Source organism: Myotis nattereri (genome assembly GCF_964212035.1).
Source record: "Myotis nattereri genome assembly, chromosome: 7".
Lineage (NCBI taxonomy): Eukaryota > Metazoa > Chordata > Mammalia > Chiroptera > Vespertilionidae > Myotis > Myotis nattereri.
Genome location: NC_138082.1, coordinates 42,278,607 through 42,301,455, shown reverse-complemented (window position 1 = coordinate 42,301,455; position 22,849 = coordinate 42,278,607).

Sequence of the window (22,849 nt, the reverse complement as noted above, 5' to 3'; positions counted from 1 at the left end):
CCCACATGCCAATGTATTGTTCCTTCATATTTTCACTTTGAAAATTTGAAAGAAAAATGTTTGCTCTGATTTAGAAATCACATTCTACGTTGTTAGCTATCTATAACATCAAGTCTGTTGCTTTCCATTATATTATTATCTAGTCTGGGTTTTGATTTTTGGTGTGTGTGTTGTTGTTATTTTCCCCTAGTGAACTAACAGTTTCAAACATTATATAAATAGCCCAGTTCCACTTGCTTGTTCCCACCGTCCTTTAAAATCAAGATACCAGATAAAATAGCGTTTGATGGCTAGAGTCTATTATCAGCTTATGACACAAGCCTGGTCTTTGAAAAGGCATAAATCAGATAACACGGTTCCAGTGATGCTGCACTCTTTTGATTTTTTAAAGCCTTCTGTCAAGGCTGCCTTTACCTGCATCTTTTGATAATAAGAGAATTAGATCATTGGCGTCATCACAAGATGCATCTGGCAGCCGCTTTTCTTCATCATTATCATTACCAGGGGGTTGTGGTGTTGGATTTCTCTCAGTTCCATTTATTTTATGTCGTCTGCATGTTTCTGGATTCTCACAGCCTGTCGGTGTGCGTGCATGTGGGTGCACGTGCGGGGTGTAAGGAGACAGAGAGATGGCCTGAGAGACAGAGAGAACTTGAAAAAAGTTGGCAAAGAGAACGGGCAGCAATGTGCTGAGGCTTCCTTCCTGCTCTAGTCCTATCTGGATTATGTGTCTAGTAAGCAGCCGACCAGGCCCAGGCAGCCATTTCTGCCCTGACAGTTGTTAGCAGAGCACACTGTGCGTCCGTTGGCACTCTTCCTGGTTTTTCTATCCTCTCTCTGCCCATATAACCACACTCTTTAAGAATCAGAGGCTCTGTGCAACATAGAAATATCTCACATTTCTCTCTCTCTCTCTCTCTCTCTCTCTCTCTCTCTCTCTCTCTTTAAAATCCTCACCTGAATATATTTTTCAATTGATTTTTAGAGGGAGTGAAAGGGAGGGAGGAGGGGAAGAGAGAGAGAGAAAGAGAAAAATTGATGTACAGATGGACTGGTTGCCTCCTGCACACACTCTGGGGCCAGGGCTTGAAACAGCAACCAAGGTACATGCCCTTGATCAGGAATCAAACCCACAACCCTGGGTCTGCAGGTTGATACTCTAACCTCTGAGAAAAACCAGCCAGGGCTCTCTATCTTTCAAGCATCACATTTTAGACTTAGCTGCACAAGAAGAAACACATTCTCTTTGTTTCCATACAAAGCAACCAGTCCCTCTTCATCCTGTCAAAGGTTCTGTTTTTGTTCAGCAAAGATGAGCAGCAGATCCTGCCCTCACAGAGTCAACAGTTTAGTGATTTTCTCGGTTTAAATGGAAGTCAGCCTAAGAGGGAAGTGACTGGTCAAAGAACACTGGGTGGTCAATGAGAAGGATGTGGACCGGACTCAGGAAAGGACTGTTGCAAGGGTCCAGGTGGTAGGGTGCAGAGAATAGGAACTACTTGATGTTCTCGTAGGAGTGAGTATATGGGTGCCAACCATTTGTCCCATTCATGCATCACTCCCCTCAGGATGCAGCGTGAGCATCTTTATGGCTTTTCTGGGTCATTTGTCACCTTGGCCAGGAGATTGCAGGACTCCTTGACTCATGGCCCTACCAGAATGTGCACAGTGCAGGAGGGCTGTGTATGTAATGTCCTTTAGAAATGGCAGGGGGCTGCCATCAAAAGAAAGAGGCTGCCTAAACGATCTCCTTGTCATTTCCTACTGTGCTTGGGCCTAAATTTAATAGGACTAGTTGGTTATTTTTTTCACACAGGTGATAGATAAATGCCGAAGAAGATGCCAGGAGGAAATAGAATCTTGAAGGAAAGCAAAGGCACAGAGTCTCTCAATTCTTGGTGACTTCTTGATGTGACATGTCACATTAATTTAACTCCATTAAGTGTTGCTCACCTACTTTATAACTTTAGGCTTGATCCCTGTATAGGAAATATTATTTCAATTTTTAGAAATTTGCCTGCTGCCTTTGCTAGACCTAAAATCGATAGCTGTAGTGTGTTATCAGGGGGAGTGCAGCGGTGGGGGAATTGGGTGCTGCCGCAAAATAGGTGGGTAGCGTGGGGCAACTCAATTTTTCTGAGACTCAGTTTTTCTCGTTTGTAAAATTAGCATAACAATGTCTATTTCTGGACTGATGTGAAGCTGAGAGGATTATAAATGAGAATATAAGTGAAGTCCCTTACATGTAGTAGATGCTCAGCAAATTGTAGATATGATTGTTGTGTTGTTATAGAAACCTCCTTGCTTTTCTTCCAGCATATCTCAATTATTATGCCCTTAAGCTCTTGTCAACTCCTGAACCTCCTCCATTCAGACAAAAGCAGCCTAAACAATGAGATAATTCATCATCTCAATAATAACTTGAAATAAATAAAAGAAGCTGGGAGTAGGACGACCGCAAATTAATAAATTCAGCAATTGATTGATGTCATCAAGGCCCCAGGCTCTTTCATTCTGCCGTTCTCAGCATGTTGGCTTTGTTCCGAGGTGTGTCCTTTCTTAGTTACAGCATTGCTGTTCCAGCACCAGCTATCACGTCCTCACACAGCAGTGTGTTTCTTTTTGTCAAAAAATAAGATTTTTCCAGAATCCCTGGGCCTGAGGAGACTTTTTCCTCCAGTTCCATTTGGGAGCTGCCCCAAAACTCTGAGATCTCCCCTTAGGATCGCAAAGTGATGTGGCTGTCCAAGACCTTACATCTTCCCTCTCTTCTGGGAAAATTGGGAGTGTGTCTGGTGGTAGTGCCTGCTTCTGGATGCACTGTCTCTTTCTCTCTCTTAACCTTAACAAGATCATATGCCTAGACCCGCACAAGTCTATGCACAGAGAATACAAGTTAATTGGTGTCTACTTCTGAAATTAGGGTTAGACAAACCACATGTCTAAGAATGGAGAAATCTCCTTTCTTGCAATAGGACACTATTTGGTGGGAGATGGGGAGGTTAGTGATTATGCCGAGGAGGCAGCAAACAAATGTCTATTCCACCCCTCCCCCCATAGCAATCCCTGAATGTAGAGAGCTTAGTAATTAAAGCTCAGTGTACTGCTCTCACCAACTGCCATAGTACATTTAAATGAAATCAACTACATGTATTCTGTGCCAACTTATGCCATGCCATGCGCTTGTTGTGGGGGAGCAATGAAAAAGAAAGGCAAACCCTGTCCTTAAAGCTCAGGCTAATATTATCTCATATAACTAAATGGTCTCTTGGTATTTTTCTTTCCACATGTTGTCCCCTGACCTATACTCTATGCATCATGAGGGCAAGAGCCTTGTCTGATTCAGGACATATTTGCCCAGATCCTTCCCTCTACCCCCACAGCACCTGGACCACACACACAGGGGTCACGTAGAAGATGGGTGGACTGTTTGATTGGTGGCATTGAATGACTCCCAACACAGAACACTGCCTGTCCTCTAGTTCTCCTTCCTTTTCTGGTTGGTTTTTGTATTGTGGTAGAGATTGCTAGTGGTCACCAATTTTTAGTTCCTCTTTCCTTCCTGAGCTCATAACTGAACTATTCTTCCTGTCACCCTGGTGCCCAAGTGAAACCATGAGAATGAGTTCTGGTGGGTGGAATGTGGGCAGAAGCTACACTGGCTGCCACCACGGCTAGCCATAAAACCTTCTGTGAACCCTTCCAAGTTCTCCCCTTGCTGGACATGAGATTCTTTGACATCCTAGAAGATAGAAGATCCTCCTGGTGGAAGGGCCCCAGACACTTGTCTCACTGTTTAGAACAAGTGTCCACAGAAAAGCTGCCTGGTCAGGGACACTCACACGACTCTGTGTGAATAAGCACCTGAGATTTGTTACACTATGAGCTTCATACACTGACATTTCTTTTTAAGAGAGCAAGTCTGGTTCTAGTAGTTTTCAAAAGCATCTTTTGATTTATAAGAAAACCTTAAAAAACTATGTGAGAAAAGAAAAACTCTTAAAAAGTTGCTGTCTTTGAAAAGAAAATACACATGAGCAATGAGCAAAGCACTGATAACATCTTCAGGTATACCATCCAACATTCTGCAGGATGGTCAAAGAGAATATACTCTTCCAGGAATGATTGGGACATTTGCATTACCCTCAATTTGGGGGAGAAATCATTATAAATGGCTCTGTTTGCACATTAGTGAAATCCCTTGATCCCACTGTGTGCTTGTCATCTAAATGCTCGTTTGCAGGTATTCAACATTTCCAATAAGAGTATTCCCATACCAGATTTTAAGTCATTACTGTTTTTATAATGGATTCGTAATTTCTTAATTGTCCTAATGTTCTTTCTTACCTATTCTTGTTAAAATCCGATTAAAATATGAATAATTTCAGCATCCCAAGCATTCTGGAAACAAAATAAAATCCAGGCTTGGGTTCAAATGAAAGCCAGAAGAGGAAGACAGAATGGACAGTTCTAGATTAACCTCAACTGAATCTGACTAGGCCTTGATGCATCTCCATGCCACTCTGAATGTGGTCATGTTAGAGCCAGTAGTGATCAGTTAGTTAACAGCCCTCAGTTATTGATGAGGCACAGGGTTGCACAGTTCGATAGTGATGAAGGCAGGATTAGTTTGGGCCTAACAGTTTCCATTAAATGAGCTCTGAGAAATTAAACCTGTGTGTGACAGTGAGCTGTCACTCTCTCCAGGACTGTCCCCCCTCTCAGGTTCCCTCCTCTGCCGCTAACCTAGAGTTCTAGCATAAGGCACCCAAACACCGTGGCTTACTGTGAGGCTGATGCTCAGTGTACTATGGCATTTAGTGAGAGCAATACACTGAGCTCAGTAATTCTGCCCAACCAATGAGTCCAAACAAACCTTTTGACAATATACTTGTGAAAGTCTCTTTTTATCAGCACCCCCTCCATTTTCTGTTCCTCGGTTCATGAGCTGTTCTTCCTAAAAGTGTCTCTGGACAAAACAAGATGGAAAGAATTCTTCCATTCCCTGCCATCATTGAGGTACTTCCCTCTTCCATGGGGCAACATTCTTCTATCAATTAGGAGAGTCACTCCCATCTAGTATACTTTTTTTTTTTTTAAGACTTATGAACATCCCTTCCCCACAGTTCAAGAATATCTAACTCCTGTCTCAGATGATCCACTAACCAGCTATGTAACATTGAACTAAACTTCTCACCCTTAGGTTCCCATTTGTAAAATTAGGGGTTAATTTAGAATGCCATTATCACTTCTGGTGTGATTAATCACTCATTTCAACAATGTTTGAAAGCCACTGTGGAAAGCCCTGGAAATAAAAAATAAATAAATAAGAAAGAAATATTTCCTGCCTCTGAGAAGCTCCCAATCTGGCTTAAAGTCCATGCTTCCTAGATGGGGTGAAGAAAATGGATGGGTAACCAGTTCCACTGGGAAACATTGGATCCAGGAACATCTATTGAATCTGTCTGTATTTTTAAGCTTCCTTTGGCACTTTTGTTCTTATAATTATTCTAGATCATGTTCTTGAGACTTGAATTACCTTTTCTTTAAATCCTCATTCAAGGATAGTTTATTGATGAGAGAAAGAGAGAGCGCGTGCATGAGAGAAAGAGAGAGGGAGAGAGAGAGAGAGAGAGAGAGAGAGAGAGAGAGAGAGAGAGAGAGAGAGAGAGACATTAATGTGAGAGGGAAACATCAATTGGTTGCTTTCCATCCACACCCTGATTGGGGATTGAACCCACAAACCTAGGCATATGCCCTAACTAGGAATCAAACCCACAACCTTTATGGTGTATGGGATGATGCTCCAACCAACTGAGCCACCCACTCAGGGCAAACATTTTTTTCTTTATCTTTCATCTATTTCTCATTCTCCTTTCCAGTTTTCTTCTCTGTAAACCATCAATATTTAAGAATTAAGTTTTAGATTCTCTACACAGGTTACCCTTTGATGTCCTTATCCTGGCCTCCAATCTTACCTACACAGAAATTGTTCTTAATTGCACAAGTGTATGTGTATTTACTATACTGAAGTTCCTCTTATATTTTTACTTTACCCAGTAGTTTTATTAATGTTGTCATAAAATTGTACCCAATTGCCCTAGCCAATTTTGCTCAGTGGGTAGAACATTGGCCCTCAGACTGAAGAGTCCCAGATTTGATTCTGGTCAAGGGTGAGTACCTGGATTGTAGTCTGGATCCCTGGGCTCCTTGGAGGTACATGAGGGAGGCAACCAATCAATGTGTCTCTCTCACATTGATGTTTCTCTTTCTGTCTCTCCTGCTCCCTTCCACTTTCTCTAAAATATCCTAAGGTGAGGATTAATAAAAACAACAAAAATTTTTGCCCAGTTGATCAAAGGAAAGTAGTTCCCTCTCTCTGCTTCTATTCCACTTTAAAATTCTAGATACTTGTCAATCATATCATACAGAGGTCAGAGGAAGCTTGATGGAATGGTAGAGGCAACCCAGGGAAGCCTACCTATCCAAAGCTTCCTGAAAGCCCGTGTTTGGTCTGCTGATGTGGAACCTCTACAGTCCATCTTGCTCACTCACCTCAGGCTGCTCTGATGCTCTGCAAATCCAAAACATGTCCACCAGCTGGTCTCTATTTCTGTCTCTTCTTTTCTTCATTTGCTGTTGGCAGTGGATAAATCAGAGATTACCTGAGTCAATTTGGACTTCAGTTTCTTAATTATGTCATATCATCTTAGCCTGGAGATGGTTTTTCCCCAATATGACTGTTGTAATCTTTCATAGTAGCCTCTACCTCTGGCTGATTCTGGGTTTTGCACATGGACTCAGCAAGCAAAGAGTCCGGGTTCATCTGGGACACAGATGGGAGTTCGTCTAGGTCATCTACCAGAACAGACCCAGACTTTATATTCACTGGCCCAAGATGGTTCATATTCATTATTTTGGAGTGTATTAGTCAGGACTGTCTTGGTTATAAGAAACAGAAAACCTACCTCTAGGCTGACTTAAATTTTTTAAGAAAAGAAATAGATGACATAACAATAAAAAAAATCTGGGTGCATTTTAGATGTGGCTGGATCCTAGAGTTCAAATTTATTCGGACTCAGTCTCACTCTTACTTACTCTCCCATCTGTTGGCTTCACTCTTGGATGGATCTTATTCTTATGATGGCCCCCAGCAACTTCAGACATATCCTCTGGGTTCAACATTCAACCCAGCAAAGAGCTTTTCGCTTGGTTATGATTGGTCCAAATGGAGTAATGTACCTATCCTCAAGCCAATCACTGAGGACAAGGGGAGGGGTGGTAAAAATTGGATTACATGTCTACTTTAGAAGTGGCAGTGTCCCCAGTGTCATTGTAGCCTGAGGTAAGGGGAGGGTGGTTTCCTCATAGGAAATTAAAGGTATGGCTACCAGAAAAAGGGAAAGGAGATTCCAGCAGGACAGAACACCAGAGGCCCACTGTATGGGGTCATTCCCTGATAACCTGTGTGCTTGACTCATCTCTTTTTATTTTTAAAAATTATAGTTTGAGGTCATAGTCTAATAAATTTCCTCTTGCTGTCATTTCCCATTGTGTCATTATCTCTGGTTCTAACTCTAAGACTTGATGCAATATAGGGTTCTTCATCTTTCTACTATTTCTGCCTATACTTTAAAAAATCAGATGGCATGTTACTTTCATTCTGTGAATCAATGGGGGAAAACCAGCACTGTGCAAGGTTTCATCTGTTTCTCCCATTGAGCATGTTTATAGCAATGACTTCAGAGTGTTTATTGGTTATGAACACAATATTGCATTGTAAATGAGGCAAAAGGTGTATTTGATGCCTTATTTTCATAAATTGTTTTCTTTTAAAAAATCTTATTTCTTAATTTTAGAGAGAGAGGAGAGAAACATGATTTGTTGCTCCACTTATTTACCAGTGAACATTCATCGGTTGATTCTTGAATGTGCCCTGACCAGAGATCAAACTTGCAACCTTGGCTTATTGGGACGATGCTCTAAGGAACTGAGATATCCGGCCAGGGCTCATAAATTGGTTTCTAACTTATCAATTAATTTATTTGGGTTCATCAAGAGACTTTTAACATTTAAGCCCTGCGGCGGGGAGCTGGGGAGGAACTAGCATCTCACATCATAAAATTAGCAAGTTTGATAAAATATGGAAAGCAAAAAATTCATCCCTGCTTGCAATTGTCTAAATAATCCCCAGATGTGCATGAGCTATTGCCAACTAAATTTGTTTATTTACTTGATTTATAAGATGGGCTCAATGCATAAGAAATCATAGCATACATACAATAAAGTATGTGCCTGTATTAATCTGTTGGCTCACAGTATCGTGTCTGCTTCTATACTTCAAAATTCCCTTAGCATATCTTGGATACTCAATGTATATTCATCAATAGTGACCCTTTTCTGTGATTTCACATAAGCAAACAAGCAACAAGAGTAACAGAGATGGGGGAAACCCTATAGAAATATCTTCAGAATTGTATTATTTTGGATTCTTCTCAAAAAGCCAAATAGAAGTGAATAGAGCTGCCATTGATTTCCTCTTAAGAGACATGATGTGCTCCTAAGACCTTATAATTTGGGAGGATTCTAGATAGTTTCTAAGTATTACTCACTGGTCTTACTGTTTATTTAATCAAGGATTAACTTTCCAGTTTCAGAGGTGGAACTTGTCACAGGTATTTCTTCCTCTTAATGAGTGAGCCTTTCCCTGGAGTCACCGACTCACAGGCACGATAAAGCACAAGCATGTTTGAACATCACCCGCTTCTCTCCTATGACACAGTGGAGGAAATGGAGAATGCATGTTCAAAGAGATACATGAGGAGTTTTTCACCATCCAGGCAGGGCATCTTGATGAGTTACTCCAACTGCTTGGGTGTCCCCAAGGGAAGTAGGCCTTTCCTTTTACGGGCTAGGATGGAAGAGCACAAAGGCATGAGAGTAGCAACATAGGCCGTGAGTGCCCTGCTGCCTCCTGCCACCCCAGAGACAGCCACCAGTTCCTCTTTTACGGGGCTAGTCTTTAGGGGGCTAGGTTCCCTAGGCACAAAGATCTATCAAATCCTCTTATAAAAGCAGGGCTAAAACCTGATCACTTGCATACATTTCAAACAAAGCATGGTGCATTGCCATATTAAATTTAGGTTACATCAGTCAGCCTTATATTTAAGATATATGGGATTGGACGAATTTAGAAGATTATGTAACTAAAGGAAAATTTTCAGTATGAATGGCTTTTGCTTGGCAGTTTCGGGTTCTATAAAGGGAACTTTTTTGTTTGTTTGTTTGTTTGTTTGTTTTGTTTTTTTCTTTAACCAAGGCAGTCTCTTAGAAGGGAGGGAACACTGTTATGAATGTTGTCCTCAACCCTGAGTTTTTCATTCTATTTGCTCAGCTATAGCATTGAGAGGGCCATACTTTCTTCTGGGTGTATTTAACCTCACAGGAATGCTCTGACAACCCATGAAACAACTTCCTAGGTCCCCTGATTTCATTGGCATGTCCCTGAAAAGCATCCAGAAATGAAACAATGTCTGCAAAGATATAAATTATACATATCTTCTTTTTGATTAAATGGACAAGGGTAAAGATTTCCAAAATACAGGGGAGCAGACAAAAACAGCATCTTTTAACCTTTGGGGGATGTTTCTAGGCAACCAGCATCACAGTATATAGAGATCATTAAATCTGTCCCATTATTATGCCTGGTGTGCCCAAGGGGTTCAGAGTTCTCAAAACATTCCAAACATTTTACTAATAAGTTTCTCTTAGCCTTTTTAATAGGAATTGTGGACATTTTGGAAGCAGGGACATTGCTGGTGTAACTTCACTGAAAATGGAAATCTTACACACTTTGGGCTTAACTAATAAGTTGGCATTGTGATAGAAATGCTGTTCTTCTGTCTCTCACATTCCTGGTCTCCAAATGTGTGTGTAATGCAATCTGGCATTAGAATTCTCTTAGCTTATGGTTATAAGCTAGGAACATCCTTTCCATGTGGATATTATTTCCTGCCAAGTAGCACAGGTTGTCACCACTACCACACTGACCAAGGGATTCCCCCAAGTGTTCTCTGCATCCCTACATTTAAGTGGCTGACATTTGTGCGTTTTGGCTTTAAAATGATAAGAATTCCTACTGCAGGGTCTAGACCCCTTTTTGCTAAAATTTTGATTTCGCAAGATTTCTGTTGGGATGTCAGTCTTCTTCATCAGAGGAGGTCTGATGAGTCCAGAAATTCTTTGTATTTCATTGTTTTGGACTCGGATTAACTGCTCCCGGTGGGCCAGCTGTCCAGTGTCTGTAATAAGGAAATGCACATTCTCTAGAATACAGTCCATCATAATTGTCTGGACATTTTAAATCAGAGACTAACTGTCCCCACCCAGGGAGAATTTAAGCTGTGGAACAGAATGGCCTCTTGAGGTCTGTTCCAACTCTGTGTCTCCATGATCCTGATTTCTTCTCTGAAAAGCAGATCTTTATATTTTACCAGGTTCCATGCTTCTTTGGTTTTTCAGCTTTTGTATTTCAAGCATCTATTGATCATGCTGTACTTGCGATTCCTTTGTTCTTTACATCTTTATTGATGCAGAGCAGTGCCAGAAACTGCTTTTTAACAGTTATTCAATCCCTGATGCTCTTCATGTATCAGATTTGGGATTTAATTTCTTAGAACTACTGGGCTGGCTACACAATTAATTGCTACTTATTAATAAGCCATTAGGCTCACTTGACCAACCATCAACAGCTGAAGAAAAGCACGCCTCCCCCGCCTTGGCCCCATCTCGTTCTCTTTTGATGTTGAAGCTGTTCTCCTGTGTAATGGGAGAATTGCTGGAGTGTTTGGGGGTCTCTGGCTCATTTAAAGTGACAGGAAATGTTATCTCCTGATAATAAACAGGTTTCTGTGCCCATCACTATGACCTTTACCCCTTCACCCATCAGAGGGATTCCAGGAGGCCACTGACACTTAACTCTGGGTAATCGCATGGCTATTAAGAAAGGAGGTGGTATGTTGTATTTGTGTGTACGTGTAAATATCCGGCCACTGGCAGCAGGAATCTGTGTTTAAGAGGAGGCACAGCATATAGGGGAGCAGGGTGACTCTAGGAACAGAGAGATGTCAGTTTGAAATCCAGCTCCACCACTTACTAGGTTTGCAAGGCCTTGGATAAGTTACTTCTCCACTATACGCCTGTTTCTCCTTCTAAAAAATGGGGACATAGTATACCAACCCATGGGGTCATAGGATACCAACCCAGCTTGATTGCTTCGAGACTTAAACATTCTGTAAGAATCAGCTATAATTGCTCTCTGTAGCCCACAGCTAGTTGACTTGTGTTCAGCGAGCGATCTGCATGGCTTAATGGGCAATAAATGGGCTTTAGAGTCACACAGACCTGGTACGATCCCCAACTGTGCCATTTCCTCTGTGGCCTGACTCTCTGATCCTTATTTTCCTTTCTGAGAGCTGGTGTGAGGAATCAAATGAGGTAATGAGTTGTGCATGGCATGCAGCAAGCCCTCATATCCACGGGTTTCCTGATTAAAGACCATCAGGGCCCTTTAGACCTCCCTCTCACAAGAACAGGGAGCGAGGTTCAGCCCAGGCTGACTTACAGCCCCTGACAGTAACTGCAGGCCACATATGTGCTTCTCAAAGGTGAACGTCTTGCTCAGGCTATGATCTCTGCATCTGTTCTGTGTTAATGGTCCTAAAGCTGTCAGGCCTACAGTCCTCCTGGCCCCTCTCACTATAGGTCCACAATACTCTATCCAGATCCTTGGGGCCAGATGTGTTTCAGAATTCGGAAATTTCCATATTTCAAAAAGATAACTCAGTGCAGTCTGCATTATAGAGCCTGTCATCCCAGTGGGGTCTGGGCAGCACTCTGTAACCAAACACATTAATATTTCTGCAATGAAAGCTATGACTATGCACCTTGAAGTGAGATCATTGTGAATATTTTCATATCTTTTCAGATCAGGTTTTCCAACCAAATGGGTTCAGGTCGAGTCAGAATTAACTGCCAAATAAGCTAGGGCAAAACATTACATTTTCAGAACTTTTTCAGTTGGGGGCTGTAGACCAGGGATTGTAGGCTTTTTGATGCCCTAGAGCTAGAACTGACCCCTGAGTCTTTGTTTCTGGCCCTCTGGTGCCTCAGCCTTTTCCAAGTACCCATTCTCCTTGGCTATAAATATCCTTTCTAGTCTGTGCCAAACTACAGAATTCTCACTTTTAAGACCTGTTTCTTGAGAACCCTCCTCTTGGTAGATACATTCCTTTCACTCAGTTAACTGGACCTGTCCTTTACTGGTGCTTCCCCCAAGTCTGAACTTGAATCTCTATTATGAATAAATTTATATTGCTTGCCTTGAATGAAAGAATGCTAGATGATTTTTTCCTTAATGTACACAGTGCTTTTTCTTTTCCTCCTATGTTGGATGGTCTCCAGAACAGAGATCCTGTTATCTGATTCCTTATTCATTTGCTGCCCACAACTGGACATTTCTGTGGGTTGTATGGATGCTGACAGAATGAGAACAAAAAGGGCCAGACATCAATCCCAACTGTTTTTATCACTCCCATGGCCACGGGCTGCACTCCTAACCTACATTCAACCTTCTTACAAAAGGATTGAGGGACAAAGTGTGAACAAATCAGTGTCCACATCTATCTTCATTGCCATAAAAATGATTCAAACTCTTGTGTCATGAAAGATGAACATGATCCCTAAAAAAACAGTGAAAAGCCTACAACAGTGCCCCAAGTAAAGTTACTCTTGATGGTGATAGTGATCTTTATATAAAGATTATACTGTGAGGAGTTTTGACTACTACTAATAAATAATAATGACTGGTGAGGAGTACTTGGTGGCTCCATTTCTCACATGCTGGGCACTCCACAACTCTAATTTGGCTTCTCTCCTCATTGGCAGAGTTCTCCCCAGCATCACCAGTGACCTCCAAAAGGCTAAATTCAAGGGATTTTTTTCTGCTTTCATTTAGCTTGGGCACTCAGAAATATTTTATGCCATAAGCCATTCCCTCCTACTTGAAATATTTTCTTCCCATGGCTTCCATGATACTACACTCTCCTAGTTTTCTCCTTTGTCTTTTACCTTTTATATTTAGTCTCCTTTGTAGGCTCATCCTTCACTACTTGATCAAGAAATATTGGCATACACAAAACCCTCTGCTTTTCCCCTCAGTAATCTTTCCCTAGGCAATCCTTCTTTTCTATACTCAGATGACTGACAAATTGATAGTTCCAGTCTAGATCCTGCTCCAATTCAAATCTGCACTCTCTCTCTCTCTCTCTCTCTCTCTCTCTCTCTCTCTCTCTCACAAAATGGCATCTTTATTTGTTATCTTTTGCAAGTCAGATACCTAGGGATAGTTCCGGACTTCTTCTGCCCTCATCCCCCAATTATATGGCTTGTCTTGAATGAAACAATGCTTCCTTGATTTGTCTCTCTTTCTCTCTGACCACCAATTCCTGCTGGTTTCACCTCCTACACAGCTCTCCTATCCACCACATTTTTTCCTCTCCACTACCACAATGCTAATCCAAGCCTCCATCATCTATCTCTAAGAATTGAGGTTGAGGTCCCATTGCTATGGGGGGAGGAAAGAATGGAAGTTGGAAGGAAACGAACAGCCTCCTTTGCAGTTACTGAAGGCCCATATCTGTTAGGATAAGTACAATAGTCAATAAAACAATACATGTCTCAAATTGCTTTTTACTGTTTAATACTAGACCATTTAGAAGAACAAGGAAGGGTCTCACCTCTTCAAGACTTTTGGCAAGTGGTGGTGGCACCATGTTCGTGGGGGAGAGAAAGGGGTGGGGACTAAGCCACAATAGAAGCCCCTTATTCCTAGGGATCCTGGGAAAAATGCATACACTAGCTACCTTTCCCTGGTTTCTTGAGTCATCTATTGTCTGAGATCAGAGGATTTCCTCAGCTCATTTGTGACCTTGCCCTTCAGTGGGGGGTGAAGTTTGGATCAGTTCAGAAGCTCTCCTTTCCTGGTACTCCCCTGACACCTGACAGCAATGGATACTGCCCCTGGAAGATTTTCAGGAGGAGCTAACCTAAGTGTGCACTAACCTACACCCAAAAAGTCAGACTGGATCTGAACTGGTCTCTGTGGGTTTCTCATTTATCCTCGTCATCTGCTGAATTTGATGCTCCTGATACTTCCAAAGTCTCACCTCAGAGAATATTGTCAGGGTCAGTCTGAAGATCAGCCTCATAGATAGGAACAAGTGCAATAGCAATTCCAAACAGTAGCTCTCACCTCCCAATCCTGCTGCTTTGCTATTTTGCTAGTGTTTTCCCATTTCTATAAGTGCCACATCTGAGTTATTCATGCCCAAGACCAGAGAGTCATCCTCAACACCATCTTCTCTCTAACTGCCTTCCTCCTCACTTATTAATTTAATAAGTCTTATTGTTTGCAAAAGACTGGAGTTTTTTTACTTCTTCCTACTTTCACAGGCACCACCTTTGTGAAGCCATCATATTCCTGTCCTCTGACCAGTCATAGCTTCATAGCTAGTCTTTCTGTATCACTCCCTCCCCCCTCAATTTATTCTCTACAAAGAAACTCCAGTGATATTTTAAAAACATGAACTATGTTGTGGTCCCTCTCCCTTTTTTTTTTTAATATATTTTATTGATTTTTTACAGAGAGAAGGGAGAGAGATAGAGAGTTAGAAACATCGATGAGAGAGAAACATCGATCAGCTGCCTCCTGCACATCCCCCACTGGGGAAGTGCCCGCAACCCAGGTACATGCCCTTGACCGGAATCGAACCCAGGACCCCTCAGTCCGCAGGCCAACGCTCTATCCACTGAGCCAAACCGGTTTTGGCGGTCCCTCTCCCTTTGCTCGCCATGTGTTCAATTTTCTACTTTCAATTCTTTTAACATCAGCACCCTCTTGCCTGTCTTAGGGCCTTTGCATACACATTTCTTCCATTCAGAACTCCTTCTCATCATCTGGCTAATTTTTTGCTCATTTTAAAGGTTCAGATTAAGTGTCATTTCCTTGAGTTCCCAAGTTAAATTAAATTCCTCTCATACTCTTTCAAGTTACCCTTTAACTTTTTTATTTCACTTGTTATAACTGATAACTATACACTTGCTTTTATGATTAATTATTTAATTTCTATCACCACAGTATGACCTTAAGCTCCAAGAGGTAAAGTACCACATGTGAGCTGAACACCACTGTAGACTAGCACTCAGTAACATTTTTGACACAGAGTAGGAGCTCATATTAGTTAGTTCAGACTTCCATAACAAATTACCATACATTGGGTGGTTTAAACAACAGAAATTCACCTATCATAGTTCTGGAAGGTGGACGTTCCAGATCAAGGTCTGGCTCATCTGTTTTTGGTGAGGATCTCTTCCTGGCTTATAGAAGACGACCTTCTCACTGTGTCCTCACGTGGCTTTTCCATGATGTATGGGTGGAGAGAAAGAGAGAGACAGACAGAGAGACAAAGAGAACAAGAAAGAGGGAGAGAGGGAGCCCTTATAAGGCCACCAATTCTATCATATTAGGATCCTGTTATGAACTCATTTAATCTGAATTACCTCCTAAAAGCTCTGTCTCCAAACAGTCACATCCAGGATTACGACCTCAATGAATTTTAGGGGGACACAATTCAGCCCACAGCAGAGTCCAACAATATTTTTTGACAATAATGAATATAAAATCCAATTGTTAATAAAAAATTACTTCTGATAGGTTGTCAATTGATTACTTAGTGTAGTTAGGATTTATAAATAGGAAAGAATTTATTTTTCTGAAGCTTTGCATTCAAATGCAATTACTTTAATAAACATTTTGTATTTACTTGTTTGTTTTTCCTTTTTTATGTTTTCCAGGTTATAATGTGGAATTACTACCTGGATATGTATGTGGCAAAGTAAAAGAGAAAACGTTTTCCAAAAATCTGTCAAAATTTAAGGGGGATTTTGAAATTAAGTTTTTTGGTCACTTGATTCTGGTTGAGTCATTGGCTTCCTAGGCAAATCAATGGCAGTGAAATAACCCTAATTCATTAGAAGTGCAACAGGAATAAGAAATCTGATGGATGATCCCATGCACATGCTTACTGTCTGTCCTCAAAGTAGATAATAAGAAACTCCACAAAATCTTTGACTGTGCTCTGATACTCATTTTTATTTTCTAGAGTAAGCGATTCCTCTTGTTTTATTTCCTGGGACTGCTTATCTTGGTTTTATTTTGTTTTTAGGGGGAGCTATCCACTAATAGTGGCTTCTTTCCAACTAAGAAAACTGGCCTCCTCACATCCATTAATGGCAAATTGCAATTCTGTTGCTAGACTAGCAAGCTATCCATTAGACTCAGTCCTGCCAACAGGAATATTAAGGAGCACATGCATGTTTTTGTCTTTTCCCCTGAGCCAGTGCCCAGGAGACATTTTATGGAACTTCAATTATTTTGAATACAATTACACAAGTGGCTTGAACTTATTTGGAGAAAGTTTCGTTAGTGTGTGTATGTGTTATGGTCATGAAAAACCTCCTGGAAAAGATGTGTTTTCATATTAGACTATTCGGATGTCAATTTCTTATAAATTAAAATGAAAGGCTGGTGTACAGTCTCATAGAGCTAGAGGACCCTAACTAGGCATTAGGTGGGAATATGAACGTAAGTTGATCCAAAGAGAGTCTCAAGGACTTGCTTCAGGTCTTGTTTGGAGCTGTTAGCCACAAAAGGCATGACTATGTAAAGAACAGAATAAACGAACAAACAAAACAGAAACACACTCATAGAACAAACTGATGGTTGCCATCTAATGGGTGAAAAAGGTAAAGGGATTAAGAAGTTCAGTTGGTAGTTAGGAAACAGTCACCAGGATGTAAAGCACAGCATAGGGAATACAGTCAATAATGCTGTAATAACTAGGTAAGGTGCCAGGTGGGTCCTTGAATTATCCGGGAGGGGGGGAATCACTTGGTAAGTTATATAATTATCTAACCCATGTGCTGTACACCTGAAACTAACATAATATTGAATATCAACTATAATTGAAAAAAGTATAAAAATATATATGCATTTCAAAAGGCATGACTGTCAAGGGCAGGAAACTCTCTCCGTGTGTCTGTGTTCCATCCTCTGCTGCAGCACTTTGCAAAATGTAGCAAGTGGAGAAATCCCACTGTGTAAACTTTTTCTCAGTCTCAGGGGTTAGTATCCTGACTTTGGTAGAGACATTTCAGAAGTCACATGATGGCAAAAGGTCAAATAAGGAGAGACTGGGTGCTGATTTGGTGGCTGCCTTGCTGAGTGGCTGAGAGGCAGACTGCTATTTACAAGCTCTGTGACCTTGGGCAAGCTACTTGACCTTTCTCTGCCTCAGTTTCCTTATCTACCATGGGAATAATAACAGTCTGCTTCTTAGCATTTTTTTTTCTGATTAAATGAGCTAATACCCAGAAAGTGCTGAGAATAATACCTAACACACGGTTAGCATTCCATGTTAATTGCTTACCTCTTATTTTCCTAATTTTTCCCCATTTATTAAATGATTACCCACTACCTTGCCTTCAGTGAATCTGGTTAAGAATAAACCACTAGCACTGCTCTGATAAATGTCTAAAGAGGAGGACAGAATAATTATTTCACTCATTTGTTTATAACATAAATGAGTCAGGAAATATTCTGAAGTATGAAAAGTTTGGAGTCGTGTGATTCAACTGCTCCCTCTGTTTTTCTAAAAAAATTCTCGTCTGGATGCTCATTAGGGGTTTCTTCCCCTCATTTGGGCTCTCTCCAACCTCCCTTCCATCCCACATGCTTGGTTCTCTTAAACTTTTTTTCCCTTAGGAAAGTGAAAGAATAACAGCTCCAGCTAGAGACGCTCGCTTGAAATAGCACTGGCACACAGCAGCTTCCTTTGCAGGGCTCTGCCAGTGAGCCCAGCCCTGCCCACACATCCTGGGAATGCCGCTGGGTCTCTGGGACGCGCCCCTGACCCTGAGGCCTGGTGGCGGGCCAGGGGTTTTCTGAAAAAAGGATGATGCCCCTCCGGAGACCAGGCAGGCACCACCCCTCTTGCTATCGTTGGGGTCTGTGCCAAGTACAACACCAAGAAAATCTATTTGTCATTGTTTGGTTTCCCATGGGATTTTTAAAAGTTCCCATTTCTTATAGCCACGTCCAGAATTCAGTTGAACTTCACCTGAAAAGAAAAACCCCAAAACCAACCTATTCAAATTCCTGAGACTCTTCCGACTGGCTTTGTTTGTGGCCTCGCTGATGATGTTTCCGACGTGCTGCCATAACCCCTTCCTCAAATCCCCTTCACACGCGCTGACCCTCCCTCTGCTCTGACGTATAAATTATTCATCTCTTTTCTTCAGCACCAGGCAGACATGGTTGAGCAATGCTTCCCTCTCTAGCATGAAGTAACTGATGTTTCTCTGCTTTACTGCTACATGGTTAGGGAATTATTAAAATGGACTTGTCTTTAATAGTTAATTTTTGTTGGTTATTATGGTTCCATAGTTAGCCATATACTCCCCATTTCCTAAGGTGGTTGTGATGGCTTGTGAGAACAGAAACTCTCCAAGAACTATCTCTTCATACTTCTCTATTTCCTCTCCACGTCATCCCTTTGAACGCAGAGGGAGAATGGCAGTAATGTGGGAATTTTATGTTTTTAAAAAATCTCACAACCCCCCAAATCCCCTAAGAGATTACTTTCAATTTCCCCTCCCCCTTCTTACTACCCGCGCCACCACCAACAGTGACACCTAGTGGGCAAATATAAATTAGTGCCTTCATTCTAGCATCCTTTTACAGAAAATAAAATGTTCTTTAGAAGCAGATAAAGACTGAGCTTTCTGTCTTTCTGTAAATGCATAGAGGAATAGGTTGTTCATAATTAAGAGCTAAAATATTTATTCTTGGATGAACAGATGCATATTTAAAAAAACATATTGAAGCTTTCATTCTGTTTTCTTTATAGTTTTGTATACTGGTGCTTGATTTTCTTACCTTAGGAATGGCCACTTTGATTGTATTATAAAAGTTGACAGCTACTCAGCAGGATTTTAAATGTCAGCACCCATAATGTATATTTGAAGGTAAAATATTTTTAAATAAGTGATATTATAAATCAATCATTTGCATAAATCTGTTTCAAACTCTTGAAAGTACATTTAATTGCAAAATAAGTTTTCTATTTTAATGATAATAATTTCCAGAAAGAGGTGAAAGACTTTCTCGTAAGAATTCTTTTCAACAAATGAGGAAATATAAAAACATCTACATTTTAAATGAATTTTTGTAGATTTCAAAAATATTGGAAAACCACGAATCCTTTAAAAAAACTTATTTTAAAAAATTATAGATTTACAGGAAGTTATAAAAATAGTTCAGAGGGGTCCTGTGTACCTTCATCTAGCTTCTAACGGTAACATCTTACACAACTATAATACAATGTCAAAACCAGGAAATTAGCATTGGTACAATCCATGGAAATGATTTAGATTTCATCTGTGTTACTTGCACTCAGTTGTATATGTGTATAGTTCTATGAAGTTTTATCACATGTGTAGCTGCATGAACCACCACCACAATCAAGATGCAGAATTGTTTCATCACCACAAAAAATATCTTTTGCTCCCCCTTATAATATAAAATAAATGACCGAATCCAGATACCTTGTCTATATCAAGAAGAAGGCATATGTATATCATCATCATCATCATCATCATCACATGCATTTATTGAACTCTTTGCCTTTGTTGTGCTAATTGCTTTATATGAACTATTTCATTTAATTTTTGCAATAATCTTATGGGGTAAATATTATTTACATTTTTTAACAACTGCATTTATTTAAAAGTACAGCAAGGGTAAAATTAAAATAAAGAAAAATGATGATTCAGCTATCTTTTTCTCTTAATTGCAGTTGACATTCAATATTATATTAGCTTCAGGTGTACAGCATAGTGGTTAGACATTTATATAACATATGAAGTGATCCCCTCAATAAGCCTAGTACTCATCTGGCACCATACATATTTACATACTTATTACAATACTAGCGGCCTGTTGCACGAAGAGATTCGTGCAATAGGCCTTCCCTTCTCCTGGCTGCTGGCTCCAGTTTTCCTCCGGCACCCGGGACCCAGGCCTTCGCTGCTCTGGCCAGAGCCTTCAGTCTTTGCTCTGCCACTTTGCGCCTACATATGCGAATTAACCGCCATCTTTGTTGGGTTAATTTGCATACTCTCCTGATTGGCTGGTGAGCATAGTGGAGGGATGGTCAATTTACATGTTTGTCTATTATTAGGTAAGATTATTGACTATATTTTCTATGCTGTACTTTACATCCCCATGACTATTTTGTAACTGCCAAATTTGTACTTCATAATCACTTCACATTTTTTACCCAGCCCCTCAAGCTCCTTCTCATCTGGTAATCATCAATTTGTTCTCTATATCTATGAGTCTGTTTCTGTTTTGTTTGTTTATTTAATTCTTTATATTCCACATATAAGTGAAATCATATGGTATTTGTCTTTCTCTGTCTGACTTATTTCACTTAATGTAATACCATCTAGGTTGATACATGTTGTGACAAATGGTAAGATTTTATTCTTTTTTTATGGTTGAGTAATATTCCATTTTATATATGTACCACCTCTTCTTTATCTAATTGTCTATTGATGGACGCTTAGGTTGCTTCCATATCTGGGCTATTGGAAATAATGCTTCAATGAACATAGGGATACATATATCTTTTTGAATTAGTGTTTTAGATAAATACTCAGAAGTGGAATTGCTTGGTTATAAGGTAGTTCTACTTTAATTTTTTGAGGAACCTTCATACTGTTTTCTATAGTGGCTGCACCAATTTGCAATCCCACCAACAGTGCATGAGGGTTCTCTTTTCTCCACATTCTTGCCAACACTGTTTGTTGACTTATTGGTGATAGCCATTCTGACAGGCGTAAGGTAAAAATGCATATTAAAGTTCATTGTGGCTTTAATTTGCATTTATCTTTTTAAAAAATATTTTTTTATTGATTTCAGAGAGGAAGGGAGAGGGAAAGAGAGATAGAAATATCAATGAGAGAGGATCATTGATTGGCTGCCTCCTGCACACCCCCTACTGGGGACAGAGCCTGCAACCTGGGCATGTGCCCTTGACCAGAATCAAACCCAGGACCCTTCAGTCTACAGGCTGATGCTCTATCCACTGAGCAAAACTGGCTAGGGCTAATTTGCATTTATCTGATGATTAGTGACATTGACCATCTTTTCATATGTCTATTTGCCAACTGTATTGTCTTCTTTAGGAGAAATGTTTGTTTAGGTCCTCTGCCCATTTTTTTAAAGTAATTTTTTTTTTGGTTTCAAGTTGTAGGAGTTCTTTATGTATTTTGGATATTAACCCTTTATCAGATGTATCATTGACAAATACTTCTCCCATTCGGTAGGTTGTTCACCTGATGTCTTGTCTTCTAAGACATCAGGTAAAGTTTGCTCAAAGTCCAGTTTTAAATTTGACACAGATTCAATTTAATAAATATTGGGTGTTGATCTAGTCTAGATAATGAAAGAATATAGGTGCTGAAAAAGTGCATTGCTTAGCACCAGCTGTCAGTTTCCCAGGTTGGGTCTTCTCTTGAGACTCTCCAATTGACAAGGCTCTCTAGAGCCTCAAAGACAGCTGGTTCCTCATCAAATCTGCTGGCACTTTGTTCTTGGACATCCCAGTCTCCAATACTGTGAGAAATAAATGTTTGTTGTTTAAGCCACTTAGTCAGTGGTATTTTGTTATAGCAGCTGAAATGAACTAAGACAATGGCCAAGGTCCTTTTCAGTTCTTTCTGTATAAAGTAAACTAGAGGCCCGGTGCACAAAAGTTCATGCACTTGGGGGGGGGGGCGGGTGGAAGGTCCCTCAGCCCGGCCTGCACCCTCTCGCAGTCCAGGACCGCTTGGGGGATGTCCACCTCTGCGGGGGATCGGGCCTAAGCCAGCAGTCAGACATTCCTCTGGCAACCCAGGAGCCCTCAGGGGATGTCCGACTGACAGCTTAGGCCCGCTCCCTGGGGATAGCTGCAGTTGGACATCCTTAGTGCTGCCAAGGAGGTGAGAGAGGCTCCCGCCACCGCCGCTGAGCTTGCAGCTGTCAGCCCGGCTTGTGGCTGAGCAGAGCTTCCCCTCTGGGAGCGCACTGACCACCAGGGAGCAGCTCCTGCATTGAGTGTATGCCCCCTGGTGGTCAGTGCTTGTCATAGCGACCAGTCATTCCTGGTCATTCTGCCCTTAGGGTCAATTTGCAAATTACCCTTTTATTATATAGGATATTAAAGGGGTTTCTTGATAGTACAGGTGTCTAATTATTGGGTAGGTAATAAAAGTTAATTGGAAATGCTTCATATGACTTAAAATAGATTTCCACCTCCAAATGGATGCTTTAGAAGCTATGGATTCTTATAAATATGCTAGTTAGGGTCTTTACTCAGACTTGCCTCAGGAAATCACTTTCAATCTTGAAAATTTAATGATATTTATTTGTTAATAAACAATGTGAAAATGTATGGTACATTCTAATACAACATTGATGGTAAGAAGAAATATCATTTGTGAGGAAATGGTGATGTTGAATTCCTGATTTAAACTTGTCTTTTTCAGCTACGTGATCCTCGGCAAGTCCCTTGACCTGCATGAGTCACATTCCTTTTCAGCAGTTAGCTGTCTAAACACTGCAAATTTCTTAGTTATCTTTCAGGAAATTCACTAGATAAAGTTGAAAATAGAGGGAATGCTTTGT